General features: G+C 43.6%; 2 protein-coding genes across 2 annotated transcripts in view; both read left to right on the plus strand.

Annotated features, from left to right (window-relative positions):
* EXT1 (exostosin glycosyltransferase 1) overlaps positions 1–20010 on the plus strand; it is a 258264-nt gene that overhangs the window by 60185 nt on the left and 178069 nt on the right. The gene's annotated exons all lie outside the window — the stretch shown is intronic.
* The window catches only part of LOC118089709 (GTP cyclohydrolase 1 feedback regulatory protein-like), a 91429-nt gene that overhangs the window by 33960 nt on the left and 37459 nt on the right, over positions 1–20010 (plus strand). The window contains exon 1 of the mRNA XM_060277653.1: positions 1–20010. This exon is cut by the window's left edge and continues 33960 nt beyond it; it is cut by the window's right edge and continues 37459 nt beyond it. The gene's annotated coding sequence lies outside the window, so the exon portion shown is untranslated.

The following is a 20010-nucleotide window of genomic DNA, read 5'->3' on the forward strand; positions in this document are numbered from 1 at the left end:
CCAAGTTCCTTCTGTCTACCTGGTCAAAGTTTGTATTTATACCATTGTGGGTTTTTGTGGGGTGTGGGGCAGCCAAATGAAGAAAGTAAAGACATTTTTAGTCCACGTTTTTTTTTAAAAAAACAAACCCAGAAGGAGTAAGCAGCTGCGAGGCTTAGCAGCTTGATGCATATGGAATTTACAATCCACTTGTACAGCAGCCTGCAATTTACTGTGTGGAACAGAAAATTGTTTGCTTGTTTCTTGTCCTGGTAAGGCAAGATTTAGATTAAAATGGAACGCAAGTGTGTCATAAACGGCTGAGAAATTACGCCCGTTCAGTTGTGTTGCCTCTTGGTTAACCTTGCTGATCGGAAAATGTGGTGTCTTGTTTCAGATAAGGCTTCCCCTCCCATCCTCTCCCCCTTTTTTCCTTCTTCTTTTGAGTGTACCTGTGCTGGATTTTACTTCATGTGAATGACTGGATTGTACTTCATCTTAGCAGAATTTCTAGGGGGGGGAGCACCATACCATAAGAAGCAAATATTTCATTATGCATCAGAAGAAATGTGCAAACGTTGATTTGCTTTTGGTGGTGGTGGAATGAGTTAGAGCTGCATAGTGGTTAAGAGTATGGCCTATATAAACTATTCCTGTTCAAGATACCAGTTTTTTTGCAAACTTTGTGCATTGTTTGGGTCGGCTCCTCTCAGCCTCCACCTCACGTCTTATCAGAGGTATAGACATAATGCTGACCTACCATACAGGACTGTGAAGGAGGAGGAGGAGGAGTTCAGATTTGATATCCCGCTTTATCACTACCCTAAGGAGTCTCAAAGTGGCTAACAATCTTCTTTTCCCTTCCTCCCCCACAACAAACACTCTGTGAGGTGAGTGAGGCTGAGAGACTTCAGAGAAGTGTGACTAGCCCAAGGTCACCCAGCAGCTGCATGTGGAGGAGCTAGGAATCGAACCCAGTTCACCAGATTATGAGTCCACTGCTCTTGACCACTACACCATGCTGGATTTATTGGGGAATTTTCCATGTCCAAACTGTGGTGTTGACGGTCGACAGTTAGTACCTCTGTTGAGTTTGTGGGCTAAACCTTCCAATAATTCATACCTGGCCATAATTTGCAATGCTTGCCACCTGCTCTTGAGCTAGCGCTGAAATCTACTGCATGTTCTCATAGAATTGTAATCTAATCCAGCCCCCTGGAATGCAGGAATATTTTGCCCAATGTGGGGCTCGAACCCACAACCTTTAGTTTAAGAGTCTCATGCTCTACCAATTGAGCTATCCCAGTTAAACTACCCAGTTAAGCCTTTATTGCCTTTAAAAACTTTTTACAGTACAGGCAGATCTTACCCATAAGTAAATGATTTGGACCCGAGTAGCAGCCAACTTTGCTTCAGTGCTTTCTTGGAACTTCCTTCCTCTTGTCTATTCTGCTCTCTCTCTCTCTCTCTCTCTCTCTCTCTCTCTCTCTCTCTCTCTCTCTCTCTCTCTCTCTCTCTCTCATATGCAATGACCTCAATAACACGTAACACTAAGCCAAAGGATGCAAATGTGTAAGTTTCTGAGAGATTGCATCTGCTCTGCTTCCTCCTTCTTGCCACTCTGGTGCTGTGCAGAGCTAAACCATGGTTTGGCTTAGGGTTTATTGGCAAATATCTGGGGGAAAACACCATAGTTTGTCCTATCACTTATAGCTCGTGATTTGTCTGGAGAGAAGTAGCCCATGGACACAGTTTTGGATGATACACTAAGCCAAACCATGGCTAAGCAACAGAACAACGGGAAGTGGTTTCAACCTCTTCTCCAGAAGCCCACAGATTTGCTCGTCCATGCTTAACCATGGTTTAATGTTAGAAGCAAATCGGGATTGCACCTCATGTTATCTCTCCTATGCCAACATTTTAGACTGATGTTGATATTTTACTTCTAATTTTCCCCCTTTCCCCCTTAAGATACTTGAGGAATCATAGCCATCCAGCTCTCATAGTGCCCCGCAACTTCACCACAGGGGCACCTGTGGGGAGAAGCAGTAACAAATACTCTAAGTAAATAAGAAATAAATGGATTTTCTTTTTTTTAAAGATTCCGTAATTTACTGAACTCATTCCTTCGTTCATTAAATTTTGTTAAATGCCCTGTCTATTTATGACGACTGTGATGTTTTGCTCTGATGCAGTAGTGTGGATGTTTGGCCCGGACTTGATTATATGGAAATTGGTTGAAGTCCCATCTGTTTCATGTATAAATCTTTGCCTATGATTGCGGCCACAGAAACAGTTCAGCCCTCTGAAATGTTTTGGCATGCAAGTGACTTTAGGTACAATCACGAAGTTCTCCCGGTATACAAACTTTTTGTTTCCTGGCGTGAAAAATATCAGTCTTTTGAAACACCTTTTGTGTCAAAAGATGATGGTTTGTTCGTCTGATGTATGGCAGTGATTGTCAGTAACTTTTGAAGCCCATCTAATTTTGGCAGCGAGGCATTCTTTTCTTGTCACATAAGACATACTTGATAAATTTTCATGGTCTGTGGACATGGCTTGGTAATTTTCAAACCTTCGATCCGAGGTGGAATTTCTGAAGAATTATTGAGAGGAGAAAGACATTGCGCTTCCCCCTACTGCTCTGGGTTGACGCTTGCTTGGCACGCTTTCCATCTTTTCTCAAAGCCATCATGCGAGCCTTTTGGGAGGAGAAAAAGCAATTCCGTGCTCTTTACTTTGCTTATTTGAATATTGGCCTGTGCTGAATGGATTTTCAGATAGGTAGGAGTGTATCTATTGAGTTACACCATCTGAATTGTGTTAAGTGTTGTTTTAGACCACTGCAGTTCATATGAAATGTTTTGAGACCATAATCATCAGGTATTACATTATGTTTAAATATACATCCTTCATATGGATGCAGGAATTCAAACCATTGTTTTGAGTTCTGGACAAGCAGAATGCAGGGAATTTGGGGCAAGCATTGGACAGGTGTTTAGGAACTGGAAATGTCATGGAAATCCTGCCTCATGTTTGGAAGGAGCAATATTTCTCCATGTCTTTTTATTTTGCGTTAAGCTGTCACATAATCTACTGCTGACGGTTACCATCAGAAGTGATGCACATTGTAAAAAAAGAACTTTAAACTGTTAGATAGCATCCCAGATCATTAAAAGCTTCACCCTCCACACCAATAAGCAGCAATTTCAGTGTTCCCGGAAAGCGCCCATGTTCTAGTGGAAAACTGGGGCTCCTATACCTACCTGCCTGAGAGTAGTTTCCATTGAATTCAGTGGGACTTCACTCATAATTGTAGGTGGGCCATAGAGAACACTTATATTCACATTCCAATTGCTGCCCAAAGGTAGAGCAAATTTGCAATTAAATCAACCAGGTGACCTTCGTAGATCTAAGGGGTCTGAATAGGACAGTGAGGACACACCAAATGATGTTGTCTCTCCAGTCTCCAGCGCCAACCTCCATTGTTTGTCTCTTCTTCCATTGGATCATTGGAAAAACATTATCCAAAGTCTCTCCTGGCACTCCTGAAAATGATGTTGCCTACAGTGATTTGTCGAAATCATTAAAGCCTGTATTTAAAGATTACTGGTTGTCCCGGTCTTAATTTGTTAGACCCCTAATGACCGACTCTTTACCCTCAAAGCTAACTGCTTGCAAATCTAATTGAGGAAGGACTTTTTCAGGCCAAAAGGAGGGGTTCCCCCCCTCCTTTCCTCCACATCACACATCTTGTGCGCATTGGCTGCCATTAATTAAGGTTGATGAAATGGAAAAGAAAATGCAGACGAAGCTCAACTCCTTATTTTGATGGCTTCAGGAATGGATAGGAACGCAGGCATTCCGATACATAGAGTCATACCTCTTGAGGATCAGCCAAACAAAGCAATAACTGAAGGAAGCTGGTGGAGGGCTAAGACACACAAACTAGGGAATGAAAGCTTGTGTGTTGTTTTTTTGCACGCAGCCGCGGAGGAGAACCACCTGCCCTCCTAGTCTGGCAAAGAAAACTCAGGGGCTGTTGGTTTCCATATGGAAAAGTCCTGCTTAGAAGATGGAACACATTTCCGTGGTCCTGTTCTACCTTCACTTGGGAACTGCAAGTGTGCAGAGCACCCTTGTGCTCATGTTCTGCTTGCGGGTTTCCTGTAGCTCAGGCGTCCCCAAACTTCGGCCCTCCAGATGTTTTGGACTACAATCCCCATCTTCCCCAACCACTGGTCCTGTTAACTAGGGATCATGGGAGTTGTAGGCCAAAACATCTGGAGGGCCGCAGTTTGGGGATGCCTGCTGTAGCTGTTTGGTTGGCCTCTGTAATAAGAGGATGCTGGACTAAATGGGCCAATGGTCTGATCCAGCAGGCTCTGCTGAAAAGATGGGAGGCAAAGTCAACCTGTGACTCATATTCTTTTCACCTACAGGAAGGTTTGCACATGTTGTTCTTGGACATGTCGCTCATTTCACCACCACACATTCCATAGAAACAACAGGAATCTGCTTTACACTGAGTCAGGCCACTGGTCCACCCAGCTCAGCATTGCCTACACAGACTGGCAGCAACTCCCCAGGGTTTCAGGCAAGGTTCTATCCCAGCTGTACGTTGGAGATGCCGGGAATTGGGATGTTCTGCAATGAAAGGCGGATTCTCCACTGCTGAGCTATGGCCATTCCCCTTATATTGTGGCTACTTCATTTTAATTTTTTAAAAATATTATCCTAGAAGAACACCAAGATGAGAGAGCAATGCCCTCGTTCATCCTTCCCAGTTTATTGTGAAAATTTGCTCAGGATGGCTGGTTTCGCCATGGGAAAGGAGGATTGGCTGTGCCCATGAATTTCCATTTCTGGAGTTTTCTGGGAGTTATTGCTTTTGCAATAGTGGTTCCTACAGAGGAAGCACATTCATCGGTGGTTTCTCCAGTGGAAGCACCTTCATTGCCCAAGAAGAATGGCAAGGGAAGGTCGCTGCTGATTTGACGGACCTCCCAAATGATCATATAAACCAGTCTTTGGTCTCTTTAAGATTCCACTGCATTGACTGTCTTGCTGCTACAGACGTAAACACTTTATTTATTTAGATTGTATTTGTTTTGCTTTCTTTGTGTCCTTGACTCAAGGCCTCCAAGAGGGCTAGAGGTGTATCCTTCATCTCATTTCTTCCCCTCTCCCCCAAACGGTGAGGTAGGTTAAAGCGACCTAGAAATAACTTGCTCCAAAGGGATTGGTTGTGTGCATACATAGGTGTTAAAAAAAATGCTTGGCCACAGTGGGAATGAAATGTTAGACTATGATAAGCGTTTGGCTTAACCTATCCCATCGGGGTTGTGGAGATGGAGAGAATCATGAAGACCAGGGGTGGCCAACTCCCAAGAGACTGCGATCTACTCACAGAGTTAAAAACTGGCAGTGATCTGCCTCCTTTTTTGGTTTCAGGTCAAAGTTGTTGAGTTTTTTCAGGGAAGTGGTAAAATGTTGAGCTTTTTTTTAGGGGAGCCACAGTTGTTCAGCTTCTTTGGGGGGAGCCAATGACCTACCAGTGATCTACCGGTAGATCATGACCTACCTGTTTAACCTGCCTGATGTAGACCATTCTCTAATGGAAGATGCAGTCTGGCAAAATCTGGATGGCCACTCCGGGCCTAGATCCTTCATACTAGTTTCCTGCACTGTTTTAATGTTCATTCGTTAGCTCTCTCCTGTAGCAGATTTAATAATCATTGTGGGTGATCTGATAGCGACAGTAGTGTCCCAAATGCAGGAGGCCTCTGAGCCAAGATAATCCGTTTGGCATTATATGAAATAGTTGTAGCCGAAATAGCAAAGGATATGAAGGAGACACATTGCTCGGCTGATTGGTGTCCCTGGGATTTTGTCCTGTACATAGGTCAAGCCACCTTGTCAAATGTTGACTGACAATTCTGTAAGCAAGGGCTGTTTACCTGCTGAAATACATACCTTTTGCCACTGCATTTCTTCAAAGCCATTCTATTTGTTCTGCCTCCAAGTTGCCCTAAGGCCATGGTAGGAGTCTTTCCCCTTTCTATAGGAAGCCGTCACCCTGGCCTCCTTGCAGGTCAGTCTGTACTGGGAGACATCAGAGAGATATCTTACTGACAGTTGCATTCCTTTAATTCCTAAAAAAGTCTGCAAATCCCTGCAGTTCATCACTTAAAATCCTAGCTGATGGAGGTTGTAAAAACCTGCTCTGCATATTTGTTTATCTTCTGGCATTCTGGAATTCTAAAGTATTTTGGTCTGTGTTTACATGCATATTCCGTCTTCATTTAGAGATTGCCTCGCATGCTTGAAAAGCTTCTTTCCAAAGGGTAATGGAAAAGGGGGCAAGCATCCTATATTTTACAGTGTCAATGTTCGCTACTAATTCAGAATGAAAATAATGTTTAATGACTCGCACTTGCTCAGGGCTGCAGCTGATGGTACGAATTGGTTGGGAGGTAGTAATTTACTACCGCTAAAGAGAAGTGCGGAGGGAAAAGCTTTTTGGTGCAATCTCATGCATACCATGGAACTCAGTGGGGCTTACTTCTGAGTAAATGTGCATGGGGTCCGGCTGTTTGCTTCTCTCACTTAAAAATAAATAAATACTGCATTTGGTTTCCTCCTGTTTAGGTCCATTTGTGCATTTAAAACCTCCCACTGATTGCTTGGGTCCCACAAGCCAGACTTTCATGTAATAGCAGCTACACCATCATTCATTTTAAAGGGGGTGGGAACTTAGGCAAGAGAAGGAGAAAGCTGAGAGAGAAAGTGGGGGGGGGGGAGATGGACATAGGAGGTGGGGAATACCTTCTTTAGGATTACAGCATGTCTCCTCTACAAAGCTGAAGACAGTTGATATTAATCTTTGCAGCAATCCTTTTATGGGAGATTTCTGGTTGATGTTCCCGTTAGCCTTTAATGCTCTGGGTCAGTGGAAACAGGCAACATGATGCCCTCCAGATGTTGTCGAACTACAATTCCCATCATTTCTAGGCAAACACAGCCAGTAGTCAGGTAGGAGAGTACTGTATATGAATTCCTAGAGGATCCTATTATAAATGGAACCTCCATGTTGGGATTCCAATGGAACAACCCAATTTGTCTCTCTCGAAAGAGTTTTCCACCCTCGCAGTGCTGTGTTCCTGTGTTTTCATTTGTGAGTCAGCCTTGGATCACAAGAACCTATCAAAGGGCAATTCATTCCAGAAATGTCTTGTCGGTGGCAGAATTTCTTTTTGTTCCTGTCTGGTATGTTCCCCTGAGGTTCTGAGAATAGCTTTCAAAGGAAGCTGAAGATCAGAAGCTTTTGGGTTTGGTTTGGTTTGGGTTTTTTTCTTTTTTAAAAAGTGGTTGATCACAACACCCTGGGCTGGAGACCAGATGCTTTGCTGATTCTTATATCAGGGTTAGATTCAATTATGGTCTTCACATAGTTGCAGACCCACGTCTTTTGCTCTGAATTGCTGTGTTCTCTGGCTGCTGATTTCACAGAACCCTGCAGTGCATTTGATTGAGCTATATGACTTTACGGTATTTTATGTAAACTGCCTTCTGCCTGTGAAACGCAGTATATAAACACTTTAAATAAATACATTAAAATGTGTATATTTTTTCTTTCGACCAAGAATGTATCTTCCATTACTTCATAAAACTGTAATAGTTAGGCACTGGGATGTTAGAAAAGTTATAAATTTTCGGGGTGGTTGTTCTTTTAATTAAAAAAAAGAGTCCTATATCTTCTGCAAATGGGCAACAACCCAGGCTCAAGAGTTTGAGGGCAAAGAAACATGTGATGGGGCAAATGTTTGGAAAGGGACGGAGAATATAAAAAAGATGCTCTTGTAACAGTTGTACGAAAAAGTGTATGAGTACACTTTGTTAAGTGTGTACGTAACATTATTCCAAAAACGCGGCTGCACAGTTTAGTACAGGACTTATAGTTTTGGAACTCTGTGGTCATCCCATCTGAAAAAGGATATCTTGAGGTTGAAAAAGGTGATCAAAATGATCAGGGGGTAGGAACATCTTTTAAATAAATAAGTAAATGTAACCCTAAAGTATTTGGGCCAATTTAATTTAATTAATTTAATTTAGCGGTTGGCGCTGTGGGTTAAACCACAGAGCCTAGGGCTTGCCGATCAGAAGGTCGGCGGTTCGAAACCCCGCGACAGGGTGAGCTCCCGTTGCTCGGTACCAGCTCCTGCCAACCTAGCAGTTCGAAAGCACGTCAAAGTGCAAGTAGATAAATAGGTACCACTACAGCGGGAAGGTAAACGGCGTTTCCATGTGCTGCTCTGGTTTGCCAGAAGCGGCTTTGTCATGCTGGCCACATGACCTGGAAGCTGTACGCTGGCTCCCTCGGCCAATAACACGAGATAAGCGCCGCAACCCCAGAGTCGGCCACTACTGGACCTAATGGTCAGGGGTCCCTTTACCTTTACCTTTTTAATTAAGAAAGAAAGAGGTGGGGGACCTGATAAAATCTCTGACCCATGGGCCAAAATAAGGCCCTGATGAAACTTCGCTAAGGTAGGCGTGCATTGGGATTGCATGCTTGGCTTCCAACATTTTCAATCCTCTGTGTCCCTTTCCTAGTCCATAAAAAAAATTTTTTTGAGCTGGATTTGGATTCCCATAGCTGAATTGTGGAGCTGAAAACACCACCAGCAAGTTTCAGTGTCCAAAGCAAGCAGGGGGGCTATTCTCAGTATCTGGGTCATAGACATCAGAATTTACGCCTGGGAGATGGCTCTGGTCTTATCAAGTCCGCAATGTTCAGAGTTGGAACAGTTGGAAGAACCATCCATTTGAAGCAAGACATTAAAGGATGGTACTCTGAGTAACAGTTTACAGTCTGTGTATCTATCTATCTATCTATCATCTACTGTATCTGTATACAGTGGTACCTCTACTTACTAATGTTTCTACTTACGAATGGAGCTCCATCCACCATCTTGGATGCAGTTTAGATAGGATTTTTTTCTACTTACGAATTTTTAGATAGGGTTGCTTCTACTTACGAATTTTTTCTCCCAATGCATTCCTATGGGATTCGACTTACATTTTTCCCCGACTTACGAATGTGCGTTCGGAACGCATTAAATTCATAATTAGAGGTACCACTGTAATTTGCTGGGTTCTTATTTTAATGAAACATTCCCTCTTTGTGTGTGAGGGGAATGCTTTATGGGGAGTTTTTTCTTTTTAATGTATTGCTTCAAGTAGGCGTCAGATCTTTGAACATGCTGCATAAAATCCGGGAACCTTTGAAACAAACTCATAAATATTGCTCTACCGTTCGTTGTGGTTGGCTCCTGCAGGATGTGTTGTGCAGTTTATCGCCAAGCAGCAACAGGGAGATATTTAAAGCATGTAGACATTATAACTTAAAACCCTGTAGTAATGTAATTATTCCATCAGTCGCAGTGTCCCAAAATAACCTCGAGCCTTCGGGATGTGAAGATAATGCTACAGGGCATACGCTGTATTTAAACAAAGAGAGCTCCTTTTAAGCAAAAGGGAGCTGCTGTTGCGCCCGCCTTTCTTCCAAGGCTCTTGCAGCCAAACATTTTGAAAGAATTTTGTATTTGTTTGATCAGATAACGCTGTGAGATTTCCATGCTGGGCCTTGATACCATAGTGATGTCTTGCTTGCGTGGCGGAAGATAACAAAGAATTCAGAGTTTTCGGCTTTATTCTGAATTCCTAGATAGTTTTGGGGCTGCAGTTAAATTAGATATGCAGGTTTTTGTTTTTTTTATAAAAAAAGCAGAACAAGCAAGCCAGGAATGCAAATAATGTGGCCTCATTAACACAGGCATAGGTAGGAGAAATTAAGCAAACAATGACTCCTTTACCTGTCAAGAGGAGCATTTTCATAGGTAAGTTGCCAGCATTTCAAGTGCAAGATTTAGGAGTGCAAAATGATGGATAATATGCACAAACGGATTTTTCTGCTGTGCTTTTTTCGTGACCTTTGTGGGATTCTGAAGGCAGGGGAACCCTATGTGAATAAGGCTCCATGCAGACATGGTGAACATTGCGTTAGCTTTCCGGATTATAATCCTAGTGCTTCTGTCCTGTTTTCTAACATTCCTTTCATACTGCAGTCCCTTACGTGTTACGGAACAGTGACTTTCTGACCGACATACCGGCACGCCACACCAAATTCCATTCACACCAGTGAGTGTGGTCCATACCCTCCAACATTTCTCCCAAGAAAATAGAGACACCCTAAGGGAAAGCGGGACATTCCGGGATCAAATCAGAAACCGGACGGCTTCTGTGAATCTGGGACTGTTTCTGGAAAATAGGGACACAGTGGGTGGTGTTAACACAGCAAGGGACATCACTGGACAACATTGCTACCCAAGCTACCCTTTCCGCACATGCATGCTTCTGTTCCCCTAGGATTCCCCCATGGGAATGGCAGGAAAGAGCTACATGCCCCAAATCTCACCACTAAGGGGTTGCAAACAGATTTTTTTCCCCTGGAATCAAGTAGCATGGAAACGAGCACCAAACACCCACTATACAGTGGTACCTCACAAGACGAAAATAATTCGTTCCGCGGGTCATGCCATCTTACAAAAATTTTCGTCTTGCAGAAACAAACGGCAGACCCCCCCCCCAAAAAAAAGCGGCAAAAAAAAAAATCGTCTTGTGAGATGCGGCCATAGAAAGTTTCGTCTTGCGAGGCAACAAAGAAGCATTCGTCTTGCGAGGTACCACTGTATTCCGGACGTTTTCCCAAAGGGACTTTCCACGTGAAAGCTCAAATCTAAACAGTTAGGGAAACGTCAGGGAAATGGGTGGGAAAAAAGTTGTGTGGATGTAGCCTAAGAAAATGAGAAGAAGTGGGAGAGTTAGTATGTATTGATGACCGTGCGTCTCCCCGGTCCTGGCTGAGCAATTGTAAGAAGCTGCCTTGTACCGAATCAGACCATTGGTCCATCGAGCTCAGCATTGTTGGGCTACTGCTCCCATAATGCCTGACCATTGGCCGAGCTGGCCAGGGATGATGAGAATTAGTATAGTCCTGACAATATCTGGGGGTGCAAAGCTGAGAAATGTTGGCTGTCCCATCCAACCCCAACTTGGTGCTTTACAGATATGGCCATGCCAGAGCCAGTTAGAGGCTACGAGGTTGGGCTCTGCAAGGTTTCAGACAGGGACCTTCCCCCAGCCCTAGCTGGAACTGCCAGAGATAGGAAATGGGACTTCCTTCATGCATCACTCCCACTGAGTAATATTCTTGGGTTGCACAAGAGATGGCAAAGCTGTTGCCCACGTTAAGATGCTTGGGAAGTGTTCCAAGGTAGGACTGGCTTTCTCTGATTATTATTTTTTTAGGGAACAAAATCCAACAACTGTGAGATAAGAGGATTTCTTGAAACAGGTGCTTAATATAGCTGTTATTGGCATATTTATGGAGCCGGATAGTAATCCATAATGAGTTACTTCCCAGTCGTTGTGCCTTTTCGTCGCAAAAACTAAACAGGCTGCTGGGAGCCTCCCCGAAGAGCCTGCTAAAATCCTCGCGCTGCTAACAAAACTAATTTTCTCGTGACTTTTTGCACCAAAGCAATCTGATGAGCGCTAATGCTATAAACCAATGCATAGAAAATCCTTAGGGGGAGCGCTTTCCTTGTACGGGCTTCTTTCCTCCAAGCATGCACACACACGCCTGGCTGCACAGAACAAACTCCAGATGCAACAAATGCCAGGTGGTTGCTTGTATGCACACGACTGAAGAGCTAAGGCCTGCCTGGAAGTTGCTAGCCACACAGAAGGCGAATCCCTTTGACTCCCAGAGTTCAGAGAGATTGATGCATTGACTTTTCAGATCTTGCATGCAAGTACACTTTGAAATATTCTGCGCTGGAGGTGCTTTGAGTGCTGATCTCTTCCGCGATTCACCTGCCTCGGCCTTAAAATCTATTGCAGCTTTTTCTGAACCGCCAAACCTTTACCTTTCTGCTGCCTAACCCTCCTGAACCCGATTCCTTATTGGCTGCATCGAAAATTTTATCCTGCGTTTGCCCCCTGCGTTTGCCGCTTTCCATCAGAGGGTGAGAAGACAATTTTGTTTTGAAGATTGTTTTTTTAAAGGGAGATAAGATTTTTGTGAAAATTAATAAATTATTATTATTAATAATAATATACTCCGCCCATCTGACTGGGTTTCCCCAGCCACTCTGGGCGGCACCCAACAGAATTAATGCTGCTGATGATAATGATAATAATGATGATAATAATAATAATAATAATAATAATAATAATAATAATAATAATAATAAAACTACCGAGAAGGCCCTCTGCCTGGTTCCCTGTAACCTCACTTCTCGCAGTGAGAGAACTGCACCCAAATTCTTGTGGGTGGGGTGCAGAGTTTGTGTATTGCCATCTTGCATACCCTTCAACTTTTCTATGGTGAAAATAGGGACATCCTAAGGGAAAACGGGACATTCCAGGATCAAATCAGAAACTGGGGTGGCTCCTGTAAATCCGGGACTGTCCCTGGAAAATACAGACACGTGTAGGAGAGTCTGATCTTGTCAGTGGTCTGCACCCTTTCCGGGGTGCTCCCTCTCATTAAAGCCCAAGGGAATGACATCATGACGTAATTCCACCCCTGGGACTTTTCCACACCAGGAAGTGCAGGCGACGAAATGCAATGCCAACTCCCTCAGCCACCATGCAACAATAAGGTAGCCGTAAACATCCCAGCTCGCCTGCGGCAGAAAAACGGAAGCATCCTTGGCAGAGGAAGAATAGTTTCTAGGAATTGGGGGACTGATATAAACACTCAAACACACCTTCCATTATCAAGTTTTAACCATGACTATTACACCGGTGGCAGCTCTACCGAGCTTTCCTCTTAACTAGGCTCTTTAGAACTGCTTCGAACCTGTTTTGAATTTTGAGATAAGAAAAAAGAGCCACTCCGAGGGGTTATTCTCTCTTTCTTGGTCCCCTGTAGGGTTGTTCTGGTGTGCTGTGTGCCTATTCATAATCTGCGCTTTGAGAGGTAGTAATTATCGAGCAGATGTAGAGTACAGTGGTACGGAGGTTCTTAAGCAGCTTACAGATACAGCAGTTTAGGAAATGTGTACTGGCTGTAGTAACATTATTTCTGGTTGCCTGTCTTAGTTCGTTTCGGATTAATCCGTCTTTCGCTCGGGAGGGAAATGAATCGAGTCAGTCCCTTCGAGAGTTATGTAAAAATCTGTTAACGGTGCTAAATAAATGTGCAGAATTTCATGTGCGCTGCTGAAATTGGAATGTCGATTTGACACAAATTCTCCCAAACAGAGTGTTGGATGAGCTGGTCCTGTTCCGAAAACAAGGGGCTTGACAACTTTTCATTTAGGTAGGATTCCAGGCTTGAACTGTCCTGTTTTCTTGCATAGAAAGCATATTTACTGTGCCATAACGTGCCCGGATAAATCTGATCTATTGGTGGACACATCTTTGTTTATAACTTAAAGCTCTCTTTCTCTCCTTTTCTAGTTGTGTGTCATTAAAATAACGTTGGAAGCTGCCTGGCGTCCGCCATCGGCCATAGCAATAAAACAACAATACGATATACAAAGAATAGAAATAAAAAGTCAGTTATATGAAATACATTTTAGGGCTTTGAATCAATATTCAAATAGCGGATTCTAATTCTGATTGCCCCAGCTAAAAACCTTGCAACTTTTGCTGTCACCTGCTCATCTTGATCTGCCAAGAGAAAGGACACTGTGGCAGTGGTTGGGCGACCTGGAATGGACAATAAAAGAGGGGCGATAATCTCATTCCTCAAGTCTTTATAAAGAGTGCAAGCCAGCAGGGCATGTGCCACCGATTCGGTACTGCCATCTCCACAGGGACATAAGCGTTTTTCGTGTGTTGGAATCGTCCCTCAAGTACAGCCGAGGGCAATACATTCAATCCTGCGAGAGTAAGAGCGCGTTTATATTTTAGAATTGCTAGGTTATGCAGATAGGGTGCCAGAGAGTCGAAATGGGAAGGTGGAAAATAGTGCACTGGGCAAAATTAGTGCACTGCATCTCGTTCAATACTGTCCATATAGTGACTGCCTTTGGCTCTCCAGGATTTAGCACAGGGACATTGCCTAGACTTCCTTGGGGTACCTGGCATTGAACCTGGGACCTTTGAAGTCTTTTCTACCACTGAGCCCACACCCTTCCCCCTATATTGCTTAGCAATTTAATGAGCATGGCAGAGGCCGAAGTACGGCAAGCTGGCACAGTGCGCTTGGTTTGCAGCAGTTTATGTCACACTGCTTCATGTTGTGCTTCTATCTGTTCTGCATGGAATTCCTTATCCGTTCATCCACCACCCTCCCAGTTGTTCTTCTTGGGGGGGGGGGAGTGTTTAGAATTGGATGCAATATTGCATTCTGATCCGCAATGCATTCATTCTGATATGCAATGCAATCGTACAAGACAAAGGAGGGAAATAATTCGTAAAGAATGGTTGGTATGGTTTTTAAATAAAAGAAGTCTACTCGAGCAATGCAGAGCCACAGATCAGTGGAAGAGCAATATGTTTTGCATGCAGAAGCTCCCAAGATCAATCCCTCATGTCTCCAGGCAGGGCTGCAAGATACTATCTCAAACCCTGGAGAACTGTTGCCAGTCATTCTAGAAAACATGGATGAAGAGAGATCAATAGCATGGTTCAGTGTGAGGTAAGGTAGCACCCAGTCTTCCTAAGGACAGAGTTAGTTCCTACTGCCTCTCAGCCTAACCTACCTCACAGGGTTGTTGAAATAATATATTTTTTATTTTTATTTTTATTTTTTGTTTCGACTACGGCAGACCAACACGGCTACCTACCTGTCACAGGGATGTTGTGTGCATTAATTGAGGGTTCCTTGAGATCCTTGGAGGAAAGGTAGGGTGTAAATGCAGCAAATAATTCATAAATAAATCCATTATGGGTTCCATGGTTGGGTGATGGGCAGTAGACAGAGGAAGCAAAGCAAGACCGGTTATTGTTCTCAGGCAAAGTTTATAACTCTGTGGTCCTTCCTGAGTAGGAGTGGCCATTCTAGAGCCTGAGAATACTTTCTGTCCAAGGCAGTTCTGAAGCTAACCACACCATCACCATTAGAACCATTGCGAGATGCTGAATTTCTACGCATTTATAAAGTGGTTCACAAACACATTCAAAACGTATGCACAAATATACGATACGATATCCACCGCAGAAATACATAATAATATATAATATTTCATACAAGATAGAAAGTAAACAAGATATTTAAAGAACTGTGTGTGTGTGTGTGTGTGTGTGTGTGTGTGTGTGCGCAGAACAACCTGTATAAAATTACAGGTGATCTAGTTCAGAAAATGTGATTGTGTAAAGGTAAAGGGACCCCTGACCATTAGGTCCAGTTGTGGACAACTCTGGGGTTGCGGCACTCATCTCGTTTTATTAGTCGAGGGACCCAGCGTACTGTACAACTTCTGGGTCATGTGGCCAGCATGACAAAGCAGCTTCTGGCGAACCAGAGCAACACACGGAAACACCATTTACCTTCCCGCTGCAGCGATACTTGTTTATTTGCTTGCACTTTGATGTGCTTTCAAACTGCTAGGTTGGCAGGAGCTGGGACTGAGCAACGGGAGCTCACCCCGTCACGGGGATTCGAACTGCCGACCTTCTGATCGGCAAGCCCTAGGCTCTGTGGTTTAACCCACAGCGCCACCCGCATCCCAATGTGATTGTGTAGAGAGCACCAATTTCAAGTCCTAACCCCATGGTCCAGCTGGTGAGGACTAAAAGCCTCTGTTCCTAGACCATCCCTACAATTACTAATGATTGCATCTTAATGATTCTCTGTCTCAAGCTGCATTTTAACCTCCTGCTCTTTGTACTGATACTATTTTCCGTGCAATGAATCTAAGCTTATACAGTGGAACCTCGGTTTATGAACACCTCGGTTTATGAATTTTTGGTTTATGAACGCCGCGGACCCATCTGGAACGGATTAATTCACTTTCCATTACTTTTAATGGAAAAGTTCGCTTCAGTTTATGAACGCTTCAGTTTATGAACAGACTTCCGGAACCAATTACACCCATGTTTCAGTTTATGAACGCTTCAGTTTAAGTACTTCGCGGACCCGTCTGGAACGGATTATTCCACTTTCCATTACTTTCAATGGAAAAGTTCGCTTCAGTTTATGAACGGTTACCCCGCGGACCGTCTGGAATGGATTAATCCACTTTCCATTACTTTCAATGGGAAAGTTCGCTTCAGTTTATGAACGCTTCAGTTTATGAACAGACTTCCGGAACCAATTGTGTTCATAAACCGAGGTACCACTGTATGCTCAATAAGAACTGAATCACATATCCTGGTTGGCACACAGCTTCGGCTGCAATATACAATTCCTGCTCTAGGTTCTAGCCCCAGAGAAGCACAGTGAGGTAGACCCAGGACCGCCTTCGGCAAACGTCAAGAACTGGACAGGTTGGTTTTTATAGCACACCTCCCTGTGCCAAATCTTCATAGAATTGTAGAGTTGGGGGGTCATGTAGTCCGAGCCCCTGCAATGCAGGAATCTTTTGCCCAACGTGGGGCTCAAACCCACAACCCTGAGATTAGGAGTATCATGCTCTACCAACGGAGCTATCCAATAGGATTCTTTTTTGGTTGCTAAAAGTCAGTGCCTCTAGGGCTCGATACATTGCTACAGAGTAATCTTAAGGTTACTACTGGAATTTTAAAGATGTCAGCAAAAGTCATTAGACTATACATTGCCTCTCCAAGTTATATTTCGTTCTCCTTTTGTCTTGATTTGTATTAGGAACAAAGAGCTGTATGCGTGTCTAACAAGCTCCGGATGTTTGAAAGTTCACTATCTTGACTTTTTGAAAAATTGCCATATGCCGCTGTTGTCTGTAGACAGCAGACACACCTAAACATTTGTTTCTCCTATTTAAGTGGCCCTTTGGACCAACGAGAGTGTGTTCCAGATCCATCCAATATCTGTTTTGAGATGATAAAATGCAAGCAAATCACAACAAAGGATTTTCTACTCGCCTGCCCAAAAGTGACATTTGCTCATGTGTGAAAAACTTGATTTGCTTATTGCGGAACTTCCTCCCTGCTTTGTAGGAAAGGGCAGGAATCTGTTCTGTTTGTTCATTTTCACAGCGCTGCTTGGTTTTCCCACGTCCTGGGAGAAGGGGAAAAAGACGAGTCTGTTATGGAGTTATTCCTTGGGAGGGAAGGGAGGAGGTGCCATAGCTTAGCACACTACATATAGAAAGGTCCCAAGTCCAACCCCTGGAAGCTCCAGGTGATGGGAAAGACAGATGCTGGAGAGAACCACTGGCAAAGTATAGCAGCCGTCCCCAGATGTTGTTGGACTCAAACTCCCATCAGACCCAGACAGCGTGACCAGTAGCCAGGAATGATGGGAGCTGTGGGCACTGTCTCTTGTCATTTCTACAGAAGAGCTTCATTTTTCAACAAACCTTTTAAGTGGAGATTCTTCTTCCAGTTTGCTTCTTGTTAGAACTACCTTTAGCCTTTTTTATGTATGGAATCGTTTGGAGTGTTTTGATGTATTGGATGTGCATATATATAGATATATATAAATATATATGAAACTGTTTTTAATTCCTTTTTTACACTTTTCCTTGTTTTATGGCTGTAATTCATTTTTTGGTCCTTTGTTTACAATTGCATTCTTTTTGTTATTAAAAATCCATGCTTGAGACCTTACAGGGATGGATAGGTAGGTAACCTGATAAATAGGTAGGCCAGGTAGGTTAAGGTTGCTTTTTTTATCTTTTTTTTAAGACTGTGTAACCCTCTGTAGTCATAGATCACACATTCCTTTCCTCTTGGTATGTTTAATTATTGACTCAGTAAATCACATAGCTCAATCCTGTATTTCCTTATAGGCAACAATTGTGACAACTTATCATTTAAACCCCCCCCTTTCTTCTGTGACCTGTCTGTTACTTGTCCATCTGCTTACTGCATGTTATTAAAATTCAATAAAAAATATTTGTAAATAAATGAATAAATAGTGTAAATGAATAAATTGTCCTCCAGCAACATCTGGAGGACATCGGGTTGGAGAAGTTTGGAGCAAATAGTTTGACCTGGTATGAAAGCAGTGTCCTGTGTTAATGGAGGATGGATGGCGTTTAGAGGATGGATGGCGGCTAACAGATTGAGTTTGAATCCCGACAAGACAGAAGTACTGTTTTGGGGGGGACAGGAGGTGGGCAGGTGTGGAGGACTCTCTGGTCCTGAATGGGTAACTGTGCCCCTGAAGGACCAGGTGCGCAGCCTGGGAGTCATTTTGGACTCACAGCTGTCCATGGAGGCGCAGGTCAATTCTGTGTCCAGGGCAGCTGTCTACCAGCTCCATCTGGTACGCAGGCTGAGACCCTACCTGTCTCGCCAGAGTGGTGCATGCTCTAGTTATCTCTCGCTTGGATTACTGCAATGCACTCTATGTGGCGCTACCTTTGAAGGTGACCTGGAAACTACAATTAATCCAGAATGCGGCAGCTAGACTGTTGTCTGGAAGCGGCTGCCGATTACACATAACACCGGTCTTGAAAGATCTACATTGGTTCCCAGTACGTTTCTGAGCACAATTCAAAGTGTTGGTGCTGACTTTAAAAGCCCTAAACGGCCCCGGTCCAGTATACCTGAAGGAGCGTCTCCACCCCCATTGGTCTGCTGTGGCACTGAGGTCCAGCGCCGAGGGCCTTCTCGGTAGTGGCACCCGCCCTGTGAAAGGCCCTCCCACCATATGTCAAAGAGAAAAACATCTACCAGACTTTTAGAAGAAAGCTGAAGGCAGCCCTGTTTAGGGAAGCTTTTAATGTTTAACAGACCATTGTATTTTAATATTTTGTTGGAAGCCACCCAGAGTGGCTGGGGAAACCCAGCCAGATGGGTGGTGGGGTATTATTATTATTATTATTATTATTATTATTATTATTATTATTATTATGTGTGGGATTTGAAATATGCGGTTTTTTTGTCCTATTGCAAATCTACCTGTTGTTGTTTTTTAGACCTCCTTTCAAATTTATTGCTGGTTGGGTGGCAGTGCAAAAAAAGTTCTCTGTGCAGCTGGCACACTTGCCACAAAACCATTTTATATTGTCTCCATCTTTGCATCTTTCCTAGCCTGGGAACATTCCAACCCCCCCTAAAATCATCCTTGTGGAATCTTGGGAATTCAAACCACTGTTGCTGATTGCGGGCCTGTGGTGGACTGTTTTATATCAAAGCTACCTTGATGTTTGATTTTTCCTGGTCTTCCTTTGTTTTTCAAAGGGGTCATGGAAACCTCTTGCCAAAGGACTTGCTCTGTCTTAGCCCTGCGTGCTCTTCAACGAGGAAAGAGGGCCTGAAATGTAGCTTGAAATCTTTTTCACCCCCTCACATGCAAACCTGTTGATTTTTTTTGGGGGGGGGGTTACATACATCCTGCTGGAATGCCGTATCCAGGTTGCGAGATCTCAAGGGAACCGCAATAAACCTTTCTTTAAATGTGGAACAAGTCGTGGCAAAATTTCTTTCAATTTTTTTTTGGCTTTTGAAGTGCGTTCTGCATAGAAATATGACCTTTTATTAAAAAGCACGAGCTCCTCTGATCTCCATTCTTCTCTCTCTCTCTCTCTCTCTTTCCTTAAGAAACTCTCCGCTGTTATTTAAAGTCTCTTCATCTATTAATGTTTTGTTATTATTCACTGATAAAGAACGGAAAGCCTTGCTGTGGCATTGCTCATTGCATTAAAGCAATGGAAGCGCCATTGTATGAGGTTATGTACCTTTCCCCGACTATTTACTGCTCACGAGTGTGTGGTATGACTGCCATCCCCCACATTCGCAGACCTCTTTTAGAAATCATAGTGTCTGCAGACAATGGATGTCGGGATGATGGGAGTTGTAGCCCAAAACATTTGGAAGGCAACAGGTTCTGGGAAAGGTTAGTATGGAGGCCAGGGTGTGTTG

Source organism: Zootoca vivipara, chromosome 8 (genome assembly GCF_963506605.1).
Source record: "Zootoca vivipara chromosome 8, rZooViv1.1, whole genome shotgun sequence".
In the NCBI taxonomy this organism is placed as follows: domain Eukaryota; kingdom Metazoa; phylum Chordata; class Lepidosauria; order Squamata; family Lacertidae; genus Zootoca; species Zootoca vivipara.